General features: G+C 49.1%; 1 long non-coding RNA gene across 1 annotated transcript in view; it reads left to right on the top strand.

The window, feature by feature from the left end:
* Positions 1-21,185, top strand: part of LOC113623494 (uncharacterized) — a 31,855-nt gene extending 10,670 nt beyond the window's left edge. Inside the window, exons 4-5 of the long non-coding RNA XR_003433951.1 lie at positions 14,526-14,821; positions 15,461-21,185. This is a non-coding gene — a long non-coding RNA (uncharacterized LOC113623494). The remainder of the gene's footprint in view (positions 1-14,525; positions 14,822-15,460) is intronic.
* Positions 21,186-21,680: the final 495 nt, after the last annotated feature.

Raw genomic sequence — 21,680 nt, forward strand, 5'->3', positions numbered from 1 at the left:
GAGCACGTCCGTGGGATACTCCAGGCACTGAACTGAAGGTTTGCCTGCAGCTGAGCCTGAGTTCATGGGCACTGAGTACATTTAGACCAAAGGAGGGCTCAGTTACTCTTATTAGGGAGGAAAAAAGGAGGAGAAATATGTCAAAATAAGTTTGCGGAATTAAAAGTCAGGTGGGGGGCTTCCCTGGTGGCGCAGTGGTTGGGAGTCCGCCTGCCGATGCAAGGGATGCGGGTTTGTGCCCCGGTCCGGGAAGATCCCACGTGCCGCAGAGCGGCTGGGCCCGTGAGCCGTGGCCGCTGGGCCTGCACATCCAGAGCCTGTGCTCCACAGCGGGAGAGGCCACAGCAGTGAGAGGCCCGTGTAACGCAAAAAAAAAAAAAAAGTCAGGTGGGTTGTGAGGACTTCTGAAATTAGGAGATACACTTTTTTTTCTGGATGAGAGGAACTTTTGAGATAGCCAGGGACAGAAGGGAGAAGCAAGAAACCATGAAAAGTTGTGGAATTACCTAATTTGGGGTAAGAGAGAAAGAATCTTTCCCATCTGCTATGGACTGAATGTTTGTGTTCATATATTGAAATCTTAACCCACAAAGTGGGTTAAAGTATTAGGAGGTGGGGCCTCTAGAAGGTGCTTTGAATGGGATTACTGCCCTTATCAAAGGACCCGGCTGAGACCCCTTGCCCCTCCAGCCACAAGAAGTTACGGTGAGAAGACGGCTGTCAATGAGGAAGCAGGTCCTCACCAGACACCGAATCTGATGCCATCATAATCTTGAACTTCCCAGCCTTCAGAACTGAGAAAGAAATGTTTGTTGTTTATTAGCCACCCAGTTGAGCCTGAACAGACTAAGGCATCACCCCCGCCCCAGCCTCCAGATGCTGAGAAAACGTATCTGCAGGATGGATGGCCAGATAGGAAGCGCTCTTTGGGTAGTGTTTTTCCTTGAGAGAGGAGCCGCTTAGTAAATGTTTCTCCTTTCTTTTACTCACTCTTCATTCAAGTGGGGGCCACAGCTGGGAGTTGCTGGGGACACTAAAACATCATCTGGAAAATCAACCAGATAGGGACGATGGCATTTGCCAACACTCTTCTCAGGGGGTTTGGAGTTTGATAAACCACTTGGATGGAGGAGGCATGAGCCTTGTCTCAGTCACCTCACAGAGCTTGGAACCCCAGAGCCCTGGGGGCCTCAGGGCTGTTTGATTCATCAGCTCAGCAAAGTTATCAGGCTCAGGGTCTTCCCATCTCTATACTCTGCCGTCCTTCCACGGACATCATCCTCAGGCAGGTATAGCCAGGGTGCTGCCACAGCTGCAGGTGTTACCCTTTAACACAATAATGTCCAGGAGAAGAAGAGCTTCTAGGGATGATGGAAGAACAGTCCTCCAGAGATTTCTCTTCTTATCCTCCGGGCCAATTTTGAGTCCCATACTCGTTCCAAAATCATCCCTGGCAAGAAAGTAGTATTACCTTTAGGGCAAAGGAGTACCCGCCCAGGAAAGGTCCACTTCCTTAGGTACATGGATACTGGAGGAGGGTAGTTACCAGAGCAAAATCTAGGTCTGCCAGGCAGGAACAGGGAGTGGATGCTGGCTGGGTGACTCTTATTTCCCGGGGCTGCCGTAACAAAACACCATAAACTGGGTGGCTTAAAACAACAGAAATACATCCTCTCACAGTTCTGGAGGCCAGGAGTCTGGAGTCAAGGTGTCAGCAGGTCCATATCCCCTCTGCAGGCTCTAGGGAAGAACGCTTCCTTGCCTCTTGGAGCTTCTGGTGGTTGCCAGCAATCCTAGGAGCTCCTTGGCTCGTGGCCGCACAACTTCCATCCCTGCCTCCATCATCACGTGGCCGTCCTTGCGCTCTGCGAATGTTCCTCTTCTTTCAAAGACACCAGTCATGTATTTAGGGCACACCCTAATCCCGTATGACCTCGCTTTAACTTGATTACATCTGCAAAGATCTTATTTCCAAGTAAGGTCACATTCATAGGTTCCCGGTGGACATGAATTATGGGAGACACTATTCAACCCAGTACATATGGCATACGCATCCCCCTCTGAGAGAAGACATGTCCTCTTTCAAGGGCTTTGTGAGGATTAATGAGTGGTTCAGAAATAACCATCGAGAGTGGATCTGGGGCTTCCCTGGTGGTGCAGTGGTTGAGAGTCCGCCTGCCAATGCAGGGGACACGGGTTCGTGCCCCGGTCCGGGAGGATCCCACATGCCGCAGAGCGGCTGGGCCTGTGAGCCATGGCCGCTGAGCCCGCGCGTCCGGAGCCTGTGCTCCGCAACGGGAGAGGCCACAACGGTGAGAGGCCCGCGTACCGCAAAAAAAAAAAAAAAGAGTGGATCTGTTCAACTGCAAATGGGGTCTTCAGAGTGGCATGCAGAAACCCAGTAACCAGTGGGCCTCCTCCACCAGTTCTACCTCCAAAATAATTCTTAATGTCTCTAGATCTTTCTACCTCTACTAGTACCTTAGTCCAATCGGAAGCATGATCTCTCTCTGGGAACAGTGTAGTCACCTCCTAATTGGCTTCCAGCTTCTACTTTCCCCAGTAATCTAAGCCATTTTCCATAGCAGCCTGAGACAGTCTTTTAAATGTAAGTTGGGTTATTATCACTCCTCTTCAATGATTTCTCTAGAACTATTCTGTCCAGTATGAGAGCCACTAGCCATATGTGGCTATTGAAATTAAAATTAAATAAAATTAAAAATTCAATTCCTCAGTTGTTTCAGGTGCTCGTTAGTCATGTTTGGCTAGTGGCTACCATATTGGGCCGTGTGGATATAGGGCATTTCAATGATTGCAGAAAGTTCTATAGGTCTCTGTGGCTCTAGAAGATGGAGCAGCTGCTTCCGCAGAAGAACAAGTGGCGTCCAGGGCGCCTGGCCAAGCTCACTTTACTGGTCTCCAAGAACTTGTGGCTTTGAAGCAGTATGGAAACATTAATCTGGGGAGCTATTGCTCTTTTTTTGGCATTTTCTCCTTTCTCTTCTCCCCACTTATGCAGGTTCTATGTTCTGTGCCTCCCACAAGGCTGGTAGCAGCACTTTCCCAAATTTTGTCCCTGTTTTCAATGGACAAAAGGGGTTTGAAGGAAAGGAGAAACCTAAATCCAATGTGGAAAATAAGTCTTGAAGGGAATTGCCCCAAATGAATCTGCCCCAAATTAAAGAGGGATTTCTTCAGATTGGAAGAGGAAAGAGAGACCTTCCATGCCCCACGTGTGGCCTAGACTAGCACGTTGGAAATGTGTGCCAGAGGGAAAGGTATTCAGGACACCAAGAGGCTGGATGTTGGGCAGAGCCCTCTGGCCTCTCAAAAGGTGCTGAACCACAAGCAGGTTCCAGGCGTGGCAGAGGAGCCATCTGGAAGGAAGGGCCCGGGACCAGAAGAGACATCTCTCGTGGAGGCAGGTGGTATGGCAGAGGACGGAGGCACTTTGACCCTGCGTGAGACCCCAGAGCCCAGACAGAGGTCCTGAGAAAGGAGCCCTGAACAAAGCTGGATACCCGTCAATTTGTTGGGATGGGGCTCAGAGCTGACATCACACCGATTGATGGTATAGAGGGTGTAGGATGTGATTTTTCCCTTTTCCAGAACTGGAGCTAGAGTCCAGAGGTGCTCGAGGATCAGGGACCATACATCTCCGTCTCCCCAGACAGTCCTAGGTCATGTCTGCTGTCTCAGAATGATTTTTTTTTTTTTTTTTTTTTTTTGCGGTACACGGGCCTCTCACTGTTGTGGCCTCTCCCGTAGCAGAGCACAGGCTCCGGATGCGCAGGCTCAGCGGCCATGGCTCACGGGCCCAGCCGCTCCGCGGCATGTGGAATCTTCCTGGACTGGGGCATGAACCCACATCCCCTGCATCGGCAGGCGGACTTTCAACCACTGCACCACCAGGGAAGCCCTCAGAATGATTATTAATAGTGCCATCCTTCATTTTCAAAAGAGCCTTCCAATTTGGGCAATAAATTATAAGGTCACCATACCTAAGTATCTCATATTCTGAGTTCAGAAAAACCCCAGGGGTAGGACCAGCCACCTTCCCCCAGGGCCTCAGAGAGGCACCAGTTCAGTAAACCACCTTCAAAATGAGGGGAGGCCACCCACCAGAGTGGAGGAAGGGGTGCTCTACCACCTCAAATCCAAGGTTGAGGATCCTACAAGGAAGGCAGCCTGGCATTTTGTTCCCAGCTGGACACCTTACTTAGCCAGTGGATTGTTGATTTTCTCCATAAAAGCAGGAGAAAAGAGACCCAGGAAACCATGGCACAATGGGGGAACCCCCAAGAGAGGGTCAGGACCACCCTGTCTTGAGTTCTTGGTTCCAAAAAGTTAAGGAAGATGGATCCTGCTTGTGCCCACAGGCCGGAGAGCTGGCACAGGAGGTAGATGAGATTGTGTTATACCATCTTTCTCTAGACTCTTTTCCCTTGAGGACAAAGAGGTGTGCACGGAGGAGGAATGCAAAGAGGCAGCAGTAAAATGCAGCCACTCTTGCAAGAGACCCCCAGGGCCCAGGAGGCAAGTCCCCTTGACAGCCAGCCGTCATTCATAACATGCACATAGAGAAGGAACACAAGGGCAAGGAGGGGAGAGACAGCACCTGCCCCGGCCTCCCCCTCCTTCATCCCCAACCCATAACCACCCCCAGCGCCAGAGGGAGAAGGGCAAAAGTCAAGAGGGACCCTGCGCTCTCCCTCGCACACGCGCGCGCGCACACACACACACACACACACGCCACAAACTGTTAGAGACACGAGACAGGCAGGGCCATTGCTGAGATTCGGGACACACGAGCCTCAAAATGGACATGAGACTGAAGGTTTTAAATGAACAGGGCTAAGTCTTAAGAACAAACCGAGGCTGTTCGATGAACCAAAAGTGACTGAATTTGTCACGTTGAACTGAGATCTACTACTGCCAAGGGAGCAGGAGAGAGGGCTTGGGTAGAGGGTAATTTGGAATGATTATTAGAAAACATCCCCGAACGCTGAGCCTCAGTGCGCTGCTTCCCTCGTGCTCACCTGAGTCGGTGGACCAAGCTCCACACCCATCACCTGTCACTGGGCCACATCCTGGCAGCTTCAGCTGCCTGTGATCCTTGGGTACCCGGCTCTGTCCTCTCTCTGCTCTGGGGACTACATATGGCTTCTCAAAGGAAGCCCCCCCAAAGCAAACTAGCTGCTTCAACGAGATAACTTGAAAGGTTTTCTGAGAAGTCTCATAGTGGTAAATGTCGAGCTGCTTGGGACCCTAGGGCTTTGTCAGCTTACCCCCTTATTTATGTCCAGGGAACCTGAGTCTGGAAAGGCCAAAGCCCCTGCTCTCATGACCAAGAGGTTGGGCTTAGATATCAGACTGCAGGGTACGGATGTCTGGTCCCCGATGTCTTAATTATACAGACCGAGGTAGCTTACTTGACCTCTCTAAGGTTTGATTTTCTTGACTGTAAAATGGAAATAATACCAATGCCCCCCTCGAAGTCTTGCTGTGAGGAATGAGATATACAATGCGTGTGAGCCCCAGCCAAGTACCTGGCAGATAGTAAGCCATCCAACAGACCTTAGCTCTTATTACCAGCTGGGACCACAGGCTGGTCTCCTGGCTCCGCATTCAATACCCTTGTCTCATAAAGTCAAATCAACTGCTAACGAGCAGGTCAGAAAGTAAAGTTGAAAAACTTCCGAAGTCCCACTTCTTCTCAAATTATGGCAACTCCTTTAGCCAAGAGTGGAATACCCTGACCCGCTCGGTTAGAGGTTAGCCATCAAGGCCACTACCGCATCTGGCTGTGCAGCCAGCAGAAAATGCGCAGGCCGTTCAAGCTCTTCGGCTTTTCCCACTCCAAGATGATCTGCATGACATTTGGGTCAATCAATTTAGAGATAATGATTCTTGCCGCAGAGCTGTGCATGTCCAATCACAAGAAATAGGGGTCCCCAATTGATTTTTGTGGACTGGTTTCATTTTCTCAGAGAGCTTTTCAGGTCAAACATTGGCCAGAGCTAGGGTGCTGATAGGAGGTGGCATATTTCCATCTGCTTTTGCCCAGAAATGTCTGGCTATCATTGCGCTCTGCTGAATAAAATTGAAATCATCAAACCCTTTGAGGCATTGCAAGCAGGACTTTTAATCCAGGGGGATGGGGGAGGGACACAGAGCATCTGCCTGGAGGAGATACACACACACACATACATGTGTGGGATTTTTTTTCTTTTCCAGAATAAATTTCTCACAGCAACACAGTGAGATTCAAGAACCTGGAGGGGGCGCTCTTTTCCTGTAATGTGTTTCCACCTCCACGTGTGGACTTCATTTATAGCATCTTTAAAATTAAAGTATAAGGAAGCCTAAATGATAGTTAAAGGAGTAATTAAAAATAGGAAAATGGCTTTATTTCTCTCTTAAACTGGTTGATTTATGCCTTGTTGTGTTTTTTTTGAGAACACAAAACTATTAATTTATGTGTGCAAAGAACAGTGAATGGATCCTAAAGAGCGCTGCAGCCTTTAAAGACCTGAATCATATGTTGAGCTCGTTTAAAACTTGCATAGGAAATTAAGGGAGAATAAAGCCCTTTAATTTGAAAAGTGTATCTATAGTTGCCGTCCCTAGGATATCTGCAGGGTCATTATTCAGAAAGATTAAGGAGGACTTTATTTTTTTATATGCACTATGTATTTCCCAGTTCCAGCTCACCATGGTGCATTTCAACTTATAAAGAGAAGGAGATAACATGGGGGGAGGGGAGCTTTTTATTCACTTCCCACTTAATTTCCTTGCCGCCCGGCCAGTCCCAGCTTAATGAATGTAATTGCTACCTTTGATGAAAATACTATTATCAAGATCACACATTACATTGGAAAACAGTTTTTCTTTAAACACAGCTACTGCAGTCTCTAATTATGCATGTAACAAGTGTCTCCCGAACAAAAGAGCATGTTGTCTACAATTGCTAGGAATTGGAGCAAGGCAAATTCGAACAAAGGACAGATTAGATTTGCTCCCCGCTCCACAAAGCCCATCCCTCTGATTAATTTCCTGCAAAAACTAAAACAATTCTCTTAAAAGGCGCTCACCCCCTTCTCCAGAATGATCCATATGCCATTTGGGTCTTTCTATAGGGTGATAATGGCCCCTGATTTGAACTCGTGTTAGAAAATAAGAAAGGGCTTTTATGAACTTCCTCTTTCTAATGTAAATGAGCGACACAGGATCTTGAGGGATAATGAGCCCCCCAAAAAGTGACTTTTCAGTGGCTATAAAAGAGCTCACTGGTAGGGGAAAGTCTGCATTGAGCATGTTCAACCCAATTATTTTATTAGTTTCAAGAAATGAGGCATCTTTGAGAAAACACTTCCCATGCCTGAAACTGAGAGACACCAGCTTTTTCAGGGTTGAATTCCCAAAAGACGGAGAGTTTCTTGACTCACGCAGGGAATTTTCAAAATGGATTCACGAGTGAACATAAAGTGCCCTTGTTAGTTTCAGTATAGCACTTTGCTATTGATTTTGGAGGCTGCATTTGGCAGGTGTTCTTCCCTTATCAAATGTGGGGCAGGAGCTAGATTATCCTATAACAAGTCAATTCTACACCCCCCAGCATTATCCAAACCCAGAAGAAAAAAGCCAAGTTAGTTTCCAACACAGTATTAGTTATGAGTATGAGGCCTAGAGTCAGACTTCCTGGATTCAAATCTCAACTCGCAATTTATCATCTGTATGATCTGGAAAAAAAAAAAATCAGCTTTCTACATCTTGATTTTCTTAACTGTAAAATGGGGGTAGCACTTAAAGGGTAGTGAGAATTAAGTAAGATAATACTTGTGAAATGTTTGCATCAACACCTGGCACACAGTAAGCACTCAACACATTCTACTTATTACTATTATTATTTATTATTTGACTTGGAAGACCACAGGTGTTTAATGAAATGGATGTCCCTAAATATTGCTCACCACTTCCTTGGGTCCTGCAGCCTGGTGCCCCCAGGGAAAACGGCAGGAAAGTGGCATCTCAGATTGAATCCTATGCTCCGTCCAGGGCTGAGAAGGCTGCCGGAAACCATATTAAGGAGGGTATGGTTAAATCTGGAGCTCTTTTTGATAGAGTTGGCTGGTCCTTTTCAGAGGCTCATGTACCCTACCAGGATGAGTCCCAGATGTGGTCCAGGAGGAACCAGCAGAGACCAGGAAGATGAAGCATGTTGCCTCCACTACTCTTTGTGGAGAAGGATCTGGATACATAAAATGAGGAGCACCACACATGGGTCCTTGTTATCCTGGGATTCAGTACCTGAGTGCCCCAGTCACGTAGCTTCCTTAGGGCAGTTAGAGACATCATAACACGGTGTTCACTGAAAAACTGCCCATCTATAAATGTGGTGCCCACCCGACACACCCTTCTGCTAAACTCAGGTGTCCATCTTTGCCCCCCTACGCAAAACCCAAATAAATTGATTGCAAAGTATAAATTGATTGCAAGGTGAAAATGCGAATTGTGCCAAAGTTACAGGATTTCATGAAGTGAAAACGATGCTGAGGAAGCATTCAAATTCTATGCAAAGCCATTGATAAATGAGGATCTGGCCATTCTTGATTTGAAGAAAGAAAAGGGCAAAGGTGATGACACAGCAGATACTCAAAAGGGAACGATTTGACTGCCATGGATTAACGAACACCTCTGTGAAAAGGCATGAAGCCTTTGGATAATTTTGCAAAAATGACACCTGGTAAGACCATGCTGTGAAAATCAAGCACAAAGAATGGCTACAGAGTAAGCCGTGACACAGCTTTTGGCTGAAAAATTTATACCCCCCAAATCAACATTTGATTCATTCTTTGCTCAAAGATTATGGATGGAATTATAGCCGTAGCTTAAAACACAAGATAAATTAATTTTAATAAATTGTAATACAATTTATAAGTTTTAAGAAAAATTTAAGATTTAAGACAAATTCCACATCAAGTCTTTTTAGTTTTCACCATTTACTAAGAAAGGAGATCCCAGAGTGAGTGAGGGACACGCACGCACGCGCGCGCGCAGGAGTCATTTTCCCGGAGTTTTCACCTCCAGATGGAGCCAGCCACTGCAGGTGTCTGTTATCTAGGGAGGGAGGTCTTTCCCAGTATGGGTGCCTTCCCCATGGCAAAGGACCGTTGGTTGTTGGAAAGAAATGGTCCCAGGAGGACTGGACTCAAGCTCAAAGTACTGGGGCTCCAGGACTGGGACACAAAGAGGGATTGAATGGCAGACAAGGAGGCAGTCCCTGGTTTGGCCTCAGGCACGTCCCAGAATCTGAGAACCGAGCTCTGCACATCTCAGACAGCACTCTGGCCCTACCCTCATCCACCACCCCATGAGCAAGGAGAGGGGCCACCTCGGGTCTGAGAGCCAGCGCAGAGTCCAGAAATGCCCGCTAGCCACAGCAGGAATTCTGTTCTTTTATAAGAGCCTTTTGGCCCTGGAAGCAGCCCGCCTGCCTCTTGGTCCAGGCCACAGCCCTGGGAGGGAGGTCCCATGGGCAGAGAAGCAGAAGTGGAGGTGCTGGGACTGCCCCAAGGGCACCCGTTCACTGCTGGGACCCCAGGCAGTCTGAGTGCTGGCGGAGGGCTCCCTCCGAGGCCCGCACATCCATCACTCGCCCCCTCCTCCTGCCGCCTGCATCTCTGGAAATTGGCTGGAGCGATCACCCTGAGGATCCTCGACAGGGGGACAGCATTAAAGACAAGTGAGCTTTGAGTCAGCGTCTCTGTCTGTTGATGGCGGCGCAAATAATCGGCCATTTCCTGGTCCACTGGTTAGCGGAATTAGCATACTGTGCGCGGGACAGCCTCCATCTGCCTCCTGCGCTCTTCATTACTGGCGGCAAGGTGGAATCGGCAGCTAACCTTTGAGTCCATGAAGGGTAATGCCCCCCACTCCTGAGAGGACACTCTCACCTAGGACGGCCCCGTCACGGGACCCTGGAACATCCTCGCCGGGCCATCCGGACCACATCCGCGTCTGGTGGAGCTGGCGTTTACGGAAGGCTTGGGGTTAAGGTGGACCCCAAGGGGAGCTCTGGGTTTGGAGTCGGGAGGCCCGGCCTCTCTCTGGCCTCATCAGTGACTCACGGGTTGTCCAGGCAGGTCCTAAAGGTCCTCTAAGCCCCAGCTCCTGGGCTCCCTCCCAGGAAGGCTTTTCCAACCCTGTCCTCACTTTCTCCAAAGTCTGGGGGAAGCAGCCACTCCCCCACCCCCAAGATCCGTGATGGCTCCCCCACCCCCACCCCACCCCCGTCAGCTAACTGGATACTCTGGCCCTGCCAGGCTGCAGCCCCAAATCTGCTCAGCCTCTCCCCTTTCCTCAGCAGGAGTAACTGGCCGTGGCTTCATCCCTGTGTTTGCTTGTGGCTACAGACTGGATTGGAGGGCAGAGACCCCGGGGGAAGGAAGAGAGACAGTTTGGGAGAGGGGTCCTTCCTGCACCCCTGTAACAGGGTCCCTGAGAGACCTTGGCCATCTGCCAGGAGCCCCCTCCTAGGTCAGCTGCGGCCATATCCTCTAAGGTGGTTGGTGCTTGTGGACGGCTGCTAAGCTGAGCTGCCTGGGGCTTACAGCCTAGGAGGGCTGAGGTCTGTGAACAGGGGATTGGACCACTGCCGGAATGCCCCAAACAATTGGTTGCAAGGTGTCGTTTATAACTTTCGCTGAGTATAATTTCTGTTGTTGATTGCACAGGAAGGCTCGGTGTAGGACTGGAAGGCCAGGGAACTGGGGTCCAGCAGCGCTGGACTGGACCAGGCTGTGGAATGTGACCTTTGGCGAGGTTTTCCCCTCTCTGGGACTCAGTTTATTCATCAGTTAAATGGGCGGTTGGACCAGATAGTGGCTGAGACCTTCCAGCCTTGACCTGGAGGATTCCAGAAACACTGGCGGCACTGGAAAAATTGCCAACTCAGGGCCCTTCCAGCTTCGTTTTGCGAAGTGTTAAGTTTTGGGCAGAGGAAGCTGGACCATGAGATTCAAATGCCCTGACTCAAGCATCTCCTTCTGGAATGGGCTCAGGGCCTGACTGCATAACCAGAGGCAGGGAAATGCCATCTGGCTCCCAAGTTGTGCTCTGTCCACCCTGTAGGGACCCCGAAGCCTCCCTCGATCTGGCTTGCTCCCCACAGAGAGGAGAGGAGGGGCTGGGGCCAGTCATGCAGTGGGGTGGCCTCAGCTGTGTGATCAGCTTCCTTCACTCGTCTATCCATATGGCTGCATTCACACGTCACATGCTTAGCGAGCTCCTATTTATCCCTCAAGACCCCACTCTGTTGTTGGCCTGCCCTTCCCCTTCTCCTCTTCCTGTCCCTGTAACATCATCATCACACAATCCTACCTTTATGCTGGCATGTGGAAGACTTCATCAATGGGCACTGAGTCCATAGGCCCCTGCAGGGCAGGCCCTCTGTTCCCTAGTACATGGCACAGAAGGTTCTTAACCAGTTTGCTGAGTGAATGAATGAAGTGAAATGAGCAGGTGTGTTGATGAGGACATTCCAGGATGAGGGACAGTGTGGACAAAGACCAGAGGTGGGAAACAGCCCAGTGTTCAGGGAATAATCAGTATGGGCAAGTGTGGGGGAGGGGAGAACCCATGCCCCCTTTTTCTTACTCATCTCACTGGTACTTGGGTATTTGTCTTAATACTCGTTTTACGCACTGGACTGTGAATCCCATGTGCCAATCTGACTGTTTTCACAGGGCTTTGCCCAAGACTGAGCACATAATAGTCACTTGTATAGATGCTCATTAAATGAATTAATTAGATAAAATGGGAGGTCTAAATGGACAGTCCGGTGCTTGTATGGCAGGTCCACAAGCACCAGAGACCCAGGCCCATTACGGGATTGCCATACAAAATGCAGGATGCCCAGTTAAATTTGAATTTCAGATGAACAATAAGTAATTTTTATAAGTATGTCCCCAATTTTGCATGAAACATACTAAACCAATCGTTCATTTTTATCTGAAATTCAAATTAAACTGGTGGTTTCTTTATTTGCTTTTTTTTGTTTTGGTTTTTCGTATCTCATTTTGTTAGTTTGGTTTTTGTTTGTGTTTGCTAATCTGGCAACCTACCCTTCCCTCTTTCCACTTTGCCATACTTATCCCTGGCTTGTATCCTCATGATGGCTTCAGAGTCACAAGATGGCTGCTGGGGCTCCAGCCTTCATGTTTATGATTTAGGAAAGCAGAAGGATGAAGCACGGAGGGACAAAGGACACCTGTCTCCCATTTGAGTCAGCTTCTTTTAAAGAGATTTCCTAACTTGAATTATGGGCTGGTTAATACATGAGTAAAAAAGAAGCAAACATGGTAAAATGTTAACAACTATTAAATCTGGGTGACGGGTGTATATGGGCGTCCATTACCCTGATCTACCTTTTTTTCATGCCTGAAGATTTTCTTAATAAAAAGTTTGTTTCTTTTAAAGGAAAGACTTCCTATAATCCTTGCCCAATAACTTTTGCTTTCTTCTCATTGGCCAGCCCTTGCAGAAAGGAAATCTGGGAAATGTAGTCTTTGAACTGGGCAAACTGATACCTGGATATAATCCAGGTTATATCAATAAGGAATAAGGGGAGAAGGGATGTCAGGCAGGAACTTGTACCCTCTGCCCAGGGCATGATCCCTCAGCTTTCTCTGCACAGCACACAGAGAAGCAGGGGCTGCAGTGCCCAAATCTATTCTTTGGCTTCCTGTTGAAACCAGCCTCTCTGGGTCTCACTCAGCCTCCTGATGGGACTTTCCACCCTTGGCATGGTGACTGAGTCACAGCAACCCCTCGCCCAAGGGCAGGTATGGAGAGGAGCCCTGCTGAAGCCCAGACCTGTGTATCCTGCAGCTTATCCCCCTGAGTGGCCTTTGCCAGGGCGCTGAACCCCAGGGACCCCCGAGGCTGCCTCTCTAAAGAACATGCAGCCCAGCTCCTTCCCTCCCTCACTGGGAAGTGCTTACATTTCCCAAGGTAATGAGCCCACAGAGGGTGTATCCATCCGTTGTGGAAGGAAAATGCTTGAGCAGAAAGCCACATTCTGAGCTGTTGTCCCAGGTAAGACAGCTGGGCAGTCCCCAGCTGTCAACTAACCAGGAACTAACAGTACCAGGGGTGCTGCTCAGAGTGTATCACAAGCCCTCGAAGCCATGGATAGACACATGCTGTGCCGCCCTCTGCCTGCTTGGAGCATAGGAGGCCTGCTGTGAAGATTTGGGGTGGGGAGGGGAGGCATTCTGGTCCATCAACTAATGAATGAACTGTGATCTATTCATGCAACGGAATATTACCCAGCCATAAAAAGGAATGACATACTGATCCATGCTACTACATGGGTGAACCTTGGAAACATTATGCTGAATGGAAGAAGCCAGTCCCAAAGGACCACATACTGTTTGATTCCATTTACATAAATTTTCCAAATGGACAAATCTACAGAGACAAAAAGTAGGTTTGTGGTTGCCTAGGCCTGGAGCACTGAGGGGAAATAAGTGACTGCCAATGAGTTTGGGGTTTCTTTTGGGGTGATAAAAATGTTCTAAAATTGTAGTGATATTTGCTCGTATCCACAGATGTATTAAACCCCGCTGAATTGTAAAGTTTAAATGGGTGAATTGTATATGTGAATAATATCTCAATAAAGCTGTTTTTTGGAAACAACTCTCCGAAAACAGGAGACACGTTTGTCAACGGCAACGCCATCACAGTTAAGTTGACTCTGGCTAGGACTCAGCGCATGGTGGACGCCCAGGAAGCCAGCCTGGAAGATTCCCGGCGTGGACTGGAATTCCAGAAGCTGAGTCCAGCTGGCACGGGGTGGAGGAGTCCTGTCTGGCTCCCCCAGGTGGTGACCGCCTCGAGTGAATGCGCCTCCACTTACGTACATGGATCGTTTGCCTCCCCCTGTTGCCAGCGCTAGATCTATGAGCCAGACGAGAGGAGCAAAGAATAAGGGTTTAAACTCTTATCACTAAAGTGAGTCTCCCTCTACATTAAAAAACTATCCAGACCCTGTGGCAGGAATGGGCTCTGTTCTTGGGGCATAAATTTGTGTGTGTGGAAAAAAGACTTATTGGTGAATTTAGCAGTATTTTTCGTTGAACTGACAGTTGCTAACCATTACACCAGTATTTATTTGATTCTTAAAGAGTACAAAACCATGGACCACAAATAAAGAAGATGGAGTAATAGTTTGTGGCTGGGCCACTAGCTTTAAACTTGAAATGAAGTGTCCAGTTTTGAGTTACTGTGTCCAACCACCATTTGTACAGTTTGAAAAGTGGGCGCATTTTTCCAGGCTGTCAGTGAGACTGTAGCTCATTCCCATGAATGATATCGCTGAAGGAGCAGTTGTTCTGCTATGAGCACTTCACTCATGACCAGCATATATTAAATGTATTAATCTGGGCCTCCCGGCGTAATTTAGGAAGGGCATCTATTTGACACATCCCTGTACATCCTTGTTTTATTGCTTGCTCCTGCAGGTAACAATGTCTCAAAGGTCTCACTCCTGAATGAAGTTAAAATTGCATGTCACCCAATAGCATATGCAGTTTTGTGGCTTATTTTGCTGTCAAAATTACCACCCTGCAACAACATGAGACGTTAATGGGGGACGCGGCGTGATTTACCTCGACGGCTCTGGGCCCTGTGGCCAGGGAGGACTTCCCACGTCCAAGTGGCCACACGTTTGGGGAAGCTGTGGCACCTCGGCCCTTCAGCTCTGCCTTTCGTACCCTAACCATGCCACCCAGCACGGCAGGCCTCTCCTGAGACGAAAGTAAGTGGTGTGTGAGACTGCCAAGTAATTGTTAAGCTTAAGTCACTAGAAAAAAAAATGTATATTTCAAGCAGGTGAGTCCTCCAGTGACAGAGAGGACTCAGCCCATTTCCCAGTGAGGCCAGTGACTGTGGTCTGTTAAGAGCCCGTCCAAGACTTTACGTGGAAATATCTAATTTTAAGGCTAAGAGGAGCAGCCTTGACTTACAATTTGACCCCATATTTTTCTGCCCTGTAAAGCCAGCATCTTTGGAATGTTTGTTATCCCTGTAACAATAGAAGGCCACAAAGCCGGGGTGTGCCTTTTAATGAAATTATGGATTGCCCATAGGGGAAGAATGTCCGATGTAGTTTAAAACCATCTGGGAGCCTGGACCAGTGGCTGGGCTGCATTTGAACTCTCATGGGTCCTGGGTGCTTTTGCCTTTGTGTGCCCCTTCCACCATTAAAAAAAAATAATTAAAAAATACATAATTAAAAATACTTTTAAACTAATAATATGTGTACAAATATATATTATGTATTTTAAGTTGTACTTTATGACTGCATTGGTATGATGACCAACGCAGTAAAAGGTGGGCTAGATTCACGATTATATAGTCTTTACTGTTATATTATTCTTTTTCCTTCTGATTTTAGAAGAAATGAAAATTAAAACACTGCTTTGGGCCCTAGGCACTGTGCATGATGGGTATGTCAGCCCTGACCTGGGTTGCAGGATCCGAGCTTCAAATCTTTCTCCAGGAGCTTCTTGCCTTTAAGGACAGGGCAGCCTGGCCAAGGCAGCTCATTGGAGGAGCTTAGGTGAGAGGCATCCTGCTTCCCCCAGCCTGGTCCAAGTTGCTCCCCATGCTTCCCTATGGCTCCCCACCCCTTGGCAAGGTCAGATACACTCTCCTTCAGTGGCTGTCTCCACCTCCCATTTACTTGTTTTTATTTTAAACAAATAGGCCAGAGCCACTGCTGTGGATTTTCCGGTGCATTGGAGAGCTGGGGACCGTTCGTGAGTGCAGGGGCAGAACGCTCCCCCTGCAGGCGTGGTTGGCTGTGATGATGGGAAAGGGCATTAATGATGGGCTATGATGGCTGACCCCTGACCTCATCGGCCGCAGCCCCTCTCCCCAGCCAAGTTTCTGCAGTCTGGTCAGCTGCGAGGGGTTTAAAGGGTAGCCGTTGTCCCTGGTCAGCCAGCCTACCGTTAATAATGTTTTCATCCGAGACAGTGACAAACCCGCGGTAGCTGAGGAGAGTTTATTAAAGTCAGTCTATAAATAAGAATTAAAACTTTTAAAAAGTGGGTTGACACAGATAGACAGATGAATAAAGTGATTGGGCAAAACAATAAATATAAGAAGGACAAGATGCTTGAAGAGCCTTGCCTGCAAAGGAAGGCCCGGCCCACCCTCTCTCCAGCCTCCGCCCAAGTTTACATTTCATGAAGCTGCTTCAGAACTGGTAGGTTTTGTGAGTCTGGGCCCTGGCTAATGTTCTGTCATTTAATGCCTGTTCTCTCAGCTGAAAAAAGGATTGCAGCCACTTCTCTATGTCAGGAGCTGGTGGAACTTAAATGTCTCATCCGTCCTCGGCTTGCGCGCAGACGGCCTGACCCGAGCTAGGCTCCGGGCCTGCGGGCAAGTGGCAGCTGGTCCTGGCTTTGCCGGCCCAGCCCTTGTCTGGGGACTGACTGAGCAAAGGGCCCAGGGAGGCTTTGAGCTGGAAGCATGTCTTCCTGCAGCCTAGTCCCAGCTCAGAGGGCAGGTATCCCCCCTACAGCCTGCGTGTCTTTGGGGTGTCTGCACAGACCACTCTACTCCATTCCTCAGCCACGTGGCTTGTCCTATGCAGGGCTTTTTAACAATCGTGATGATTTTAATGACGTACTTAAACAACTGTTTCAGTTCTCTTTTGCATGTGTTGGCTCATTGGACCCTCACGAGAAGCCCAAGAAAGGCTCAGGGCAAGTTTGATAATCTCCATTTGGAAGATGTTCTGGGCACAGAGAGGCTAGGCTGGCCTGAGGTCACTCCGGACATAGGAGCAGAGCCAGGTCACTGTCCACTAACTGTGGGGAGAAGAGGTGGAGGAAGGCCGTGGGTAGGAAGCCCAGGCCCTGCTGGGAAATGGGACTTGGCCGGCGTTCCACCTGCGACGCGTGCCCGTTAGTTAGCGTTGACGTGGACTCATCTTGGCCTCAGTGATAACCAGGGAGCAGCACGGTGGCCCTGCAGGGCTGTCAGGCCCCAAAGAACCTTCTGGATCATCACGTTATTAGGATTTGGGTCTGTCTGGTGCTTTATTCCACATAAGGGAATGTCACCGTGTCCCCTCTTTGAGAACAATTAGACTGAAGCACCCGTGGTAGTTAACTCTCAGTTAAGGAGAATCATCAGTAAATCAGAATGCCCGATGCAGAGGCAGGTGATAGACAAGAGGATGATTTCCCCGAAATGTTCTGCCCCCTGTTGCTTCTCATGTTGGGGCGGCCCATGACCCAGGCTCAAGCTGGGGGGTTTCAGGGGTTCCCCCAGAGACTGGGAGCTGCACACAACTCCCACCCAGAGCCACAGGTGCTGCTAGGTGTCTGGCCAGGACCTTTGTGCTCTCTTTGTGAGCCTCAGTTTCCCCCCTGTGCAGTGGGATTGATACCCAATCCTGTCTCTGAGGCTCAAACAGCTCTGAAAAGGCCTCATGAATTAGGGTCAAGGTCCAGCCAAGCCTGGGAGCTGTAGCATGATGTTAAACTGGCCCTGTTTCCTGAGAGTCTGAATGGCCCAGAGCACCAGCATTCACCTGGACTTTCCCATTTTTTGCACCCAATTTAGTAACAAGCTTGGAGGCCCCAGGAACACTGGGCTGGAAAGGCCCTGACCACTGAGGCAGGAGGCAAGAAAGGAAATGGCGTTTCCCCTCCCCTCTATGAATGACCCACACCCCCCAGAGGACTCTGCCCCCCATCTCACCCACCACGCTGAGCAGCACAGGTGTCGCCACCCAAGAGCTCAATTCTAGGAAGGAATTGGTCTCTCCAGCCCAGGGCACCCGTGTGTGAGGCACAGGAAAGGCAAGGCAAGTGGGGGGGCTGCGTTTGGGGGCCTTGCCAGGAGGTGGGCAGGCCTCATTCCGGACCTCCAGGCAGCCCCTCTGCCGGGGAGCGGGTTGCTATGGATGTCATCACCGCCAGCCCTGGGAGCGCTTCCTGGCCAAGAAACACGCAGGTTTTGTGACTTGGTGAAGGAAACTGGAACCACAGACATACCTGTGCCCAGCAGTAGAGCCTCCCGGGGTCCGCTTCCACCTCCTGCCCCCTCCCTCACCCAAATCATCCTCGTTCATGCTCACTTTCTTCACCACCTGAAATGATGTATTTTTCCCTTGTTGACTGTCTGCCTCTCCCCCTAAGGGTGTAAGTGCGTGGAGCACGAGAGACAGATGCACATTGGAGGGCCTCCCACTCAGTAACTCTGGATGAAGGTAAGAGTGGATGAGTGATGAATGTGAGGGATGCTCATGACCCGGAACGATCTTCCACAGGTGGTAAGGAGGGGACCCGGAAGCAGGATGAAACCTCAGCCGGAAAGTGAATCCCTTCCCTGAGCGAGCAGACATGCCCCCCCCCCACACCATTCTTCCCAATTCAGCTCATTGGGCTGGTTTCCAGGACTCTCTAGAGAGCTTTCTGGAAGCTTCCAGAGAAGAAGTGAGGAAGATTCTTGGCCTCCTCTCTCTGATCCCAGGCTTGAAGTCTAGGGGCACAGAGACCAAGCAGATACCACTGTCAACAAGGTGTGTTCTGATGGTGGCTGTGCCTGAGGGAGGGCCCCAGGGATGGTGGCAGGAGAGATGGATCCAGACTGGCATCTTGGGTGGACTTCACTGAATTTTCCCAGTGTTAAAATGAAAGCCCAAAAGGCATGTAGTTGGGCTTCTTTTAAAAACCGTCAACCGTATTTCAACCCTTAATCACACTGTAACTGGCGATGCCCCACAGCCTCTAAGCTTCTGACACTCTGTCCCTGTGACTCACCATGGCCGCCCTCTCGGAGCTAGAACTCACCATGGTTTCACCCACATCACAGGGATAAATGTACTCCTTTCACTTCTTCCCAGCATCTGATTCCCTTGGTGACATTTTAATCAGTTCGAACTGGAGAAAAGCCTCCCTTAATCACCCTCTGAAAATCTTTAATTGTTAAAATTCTTTTTTTTTTTCTGCTTAAAGTTTCATTATTTTTAACCAATCTAATTTTACGGGCACTGCATCCTTAATGTGACCTAATTAAAGGGGATGTTTTGGTAAAGAAGCCGTGGGCTGCTCCATTCAGGAATTTTCGCCTTCCCACGGAAGGGGCTGCCATAAGGATTTCCAGGGATTCTTACATCATTACACACCATAATTATGCGTACTTTTACTGGGGGCTGTGAAAATGCTGTGTTTCAAATAATTAAATTAAGCACAACCAGAACTGCGCCGAGAAGATACAAACCTTATATGAAAGCAACAAAACTGGCTTCAGAGCACGTCTTCAGAGCCACCTTTATCAGGCCGCAGCCAACGCCCTCCTTTCACTGTCTTCCGAGAAGCAGCAGGGAAATTCACCTGCTTATCTCTGGATAGGTGGGTCAGGGTCAGGAAACCTGCATTTGAGTCCTGGCTCTGCTTCTTCGCCAGAAGTGTGATCTTGGATGAGCCATTTTTCTCCCGAGCTTTGGTTTCCTTATCTGTAAAATGGGGATGATAATAACAGTACAAGTCTCCCAGGTTAGCGGTGAGGATCAAGTGGGGTGATGGAAGTAAACCTGATTTATACAAATTAGAAGGGCCAGAAACGCTGCTCAGAGCCCCAGCTTCCCATGAGGACGAATGGGAGGAAGTGAAGGCCTGGTGTCCCCCGGCCAAGCCAAGGTCTCCCACCTCAGGCCTTTGTCTGCCCTCCACTGGGACACCCCAACACGCCCCCTACCGTCTCAGGAGGCCCACCGTCCCAGGGCCCCAAGGTCAAACGTCTTAACGTCTCTACTTCTACTCCCTGTTTTCATTCTCCTTGCTGATGACTGGAGACCTGTGAAATGAGTATTTCAGAAAAGCCCAATGCACGGGGCATGGAGCCACGCCTGCACAGTCAGGCTTCTTTGCTTTTACTTAAAATCTGATCACATGATGGGTGACTCCCTGAAATCAACCACGAATGTTTTTGGTGAAACCTTTTATAAAATACTCACAGAATAAGGCTTCAATACATATTTCTTAAATGAACAGATGGACCAGAGCCATTTAAAAAAAAAAAACAGCTTGGGGGTATAAATAGAGATTTGGTTGGAACATCTTAAACTGCTAATGCTATGAATGTCTTCTTACTGCTTAAATCTGAGCCTGGCCTTTATCTGAGCAAGAAACCAGGTGCTCAGGTTCCGCGTCGCAAGCAATCCAGTACCCAAGTGTGGACTCCGGTCAGCAGCCTGGTTCTCAACGTGCTGTGGAATCCTCGGCCCATGTGGATTTATCGGTGGCCTTGGACATCATAGACCCATTTGGGGTTTAAATGTACATGTGTGTATTTACAGGGCCATTGTCCTTAAAGGAAGGGGGAACTGCAGATAGACCGTGGGCATCTTCACCATCACAGAGTGCCCACTCACCTGCCACCTGGAGTTGCTCTGGGGCTGTGGTCCCCTCGCCATCATTTGCAGATTCCACATACCTTTACCTTCCCCCTGCTGTGCGTGCCACTTGATTACTCTTTGACATGAATAATAACCTTTGTTTGGAGAATGACATGACTTACTGGTGACCACTTCAGATGTAACTCCACGGGCCTGAGGGCCACCAGAGACAGCAAGGGAACGTAGACCATTGTCAGACTGGACGCTGGGTAGCAGGCAGTTTACAGCAAGGCTGTTATGGAAATACAACCGTAGCCTAACGAAAGAAACCTAGAAGCTGAAAGCAAGAAGTTACTTCTCCCAGCAGAAAGGAGATTGCCAGCAGGAAGGACTGGGCGTTTCTGCTGAGGGGCTGTGCTGCCCCGGCTGCTTCCCTTGGCCGGTGGGCGCCATCGTCAGGCCTCTTCGCTCCAGAAGCTTCTGCATCCCCAGTGCTGGATGGGGTTGCCGGCTCCCTCAAGACAAAAGGCGCTATGGCAACTGTTGCGATGAATCATTCCTGACATCTAAAGGTTTTGCTGCTGAGGTCATCTGGCAGGTGGCAAAGCACACAGGTCCCAGGGACAGCACTGCTCCTTCCTACCTGGGGAGCCTGGGAGCATCACTGGCCTCTTAGAACCTCAGTGTCATTATCTCTAGAATGGGACCAGAGATAATGAATATCATAGTAGTGATATTTTTAAATTAAATAATTAATTAGTTGTATTTTTGGCCGCGTTGCGTCTTCGCTGCTGTGTGCTGGCTTTCTCTAGTTGCGGCGAGCAGGGGCTACTCTTCGATGCGGTGCGAGGGCTTCTCATCACGGTGGCTTCTCTTGTTGCAGAGCACGGGCTCTAGGCATGCAAGCTTCAGTAGTTGTGGCACGCGGGCCCAGTAGCTGTGGCGCGCAGGCTTAGTAGTTGTGGTGCACGGGCTTAGTTGTTCCGCGAAATGCGGGATCTTCCTGGCCCGGGGCTCAAGCCCATGTCCCCTGCATTGGCAGGCGGATTCTTCACCACTGCATCACCAGGAAAGCCCCACGGTAGTAATTTTGTCATAGGGTCATCATAAAGATTAAAAGGGATCATCCATGTAAATTACCCAGCAAATACAGTGTTCAGTATACTTTGTTGTTTCTGTTCTGAAGTACTTTCACTGGTGTTAATCATCTTTTATCCTCATGGTAACGTTGTGAGTTTGTGATTATTATGACAATTTT

This window comes from Aethalodelphis obliquidens, unplaced genomic scaffold, assembly GCF_003676395.1.
Source record: "Aethalodelphis obliquidens isolate GAN/ISIS:26980383/991018 unplaced genomic scaffold, ASM367639v1 scaffold11, whole genome shotgun sequence".
NCBI lineage: Eukaryota > Metazoa > Chordata > Mammalia > Artiodactyla > Delphinidae > Aethalodelphis > Aethalodelphis obliquidens.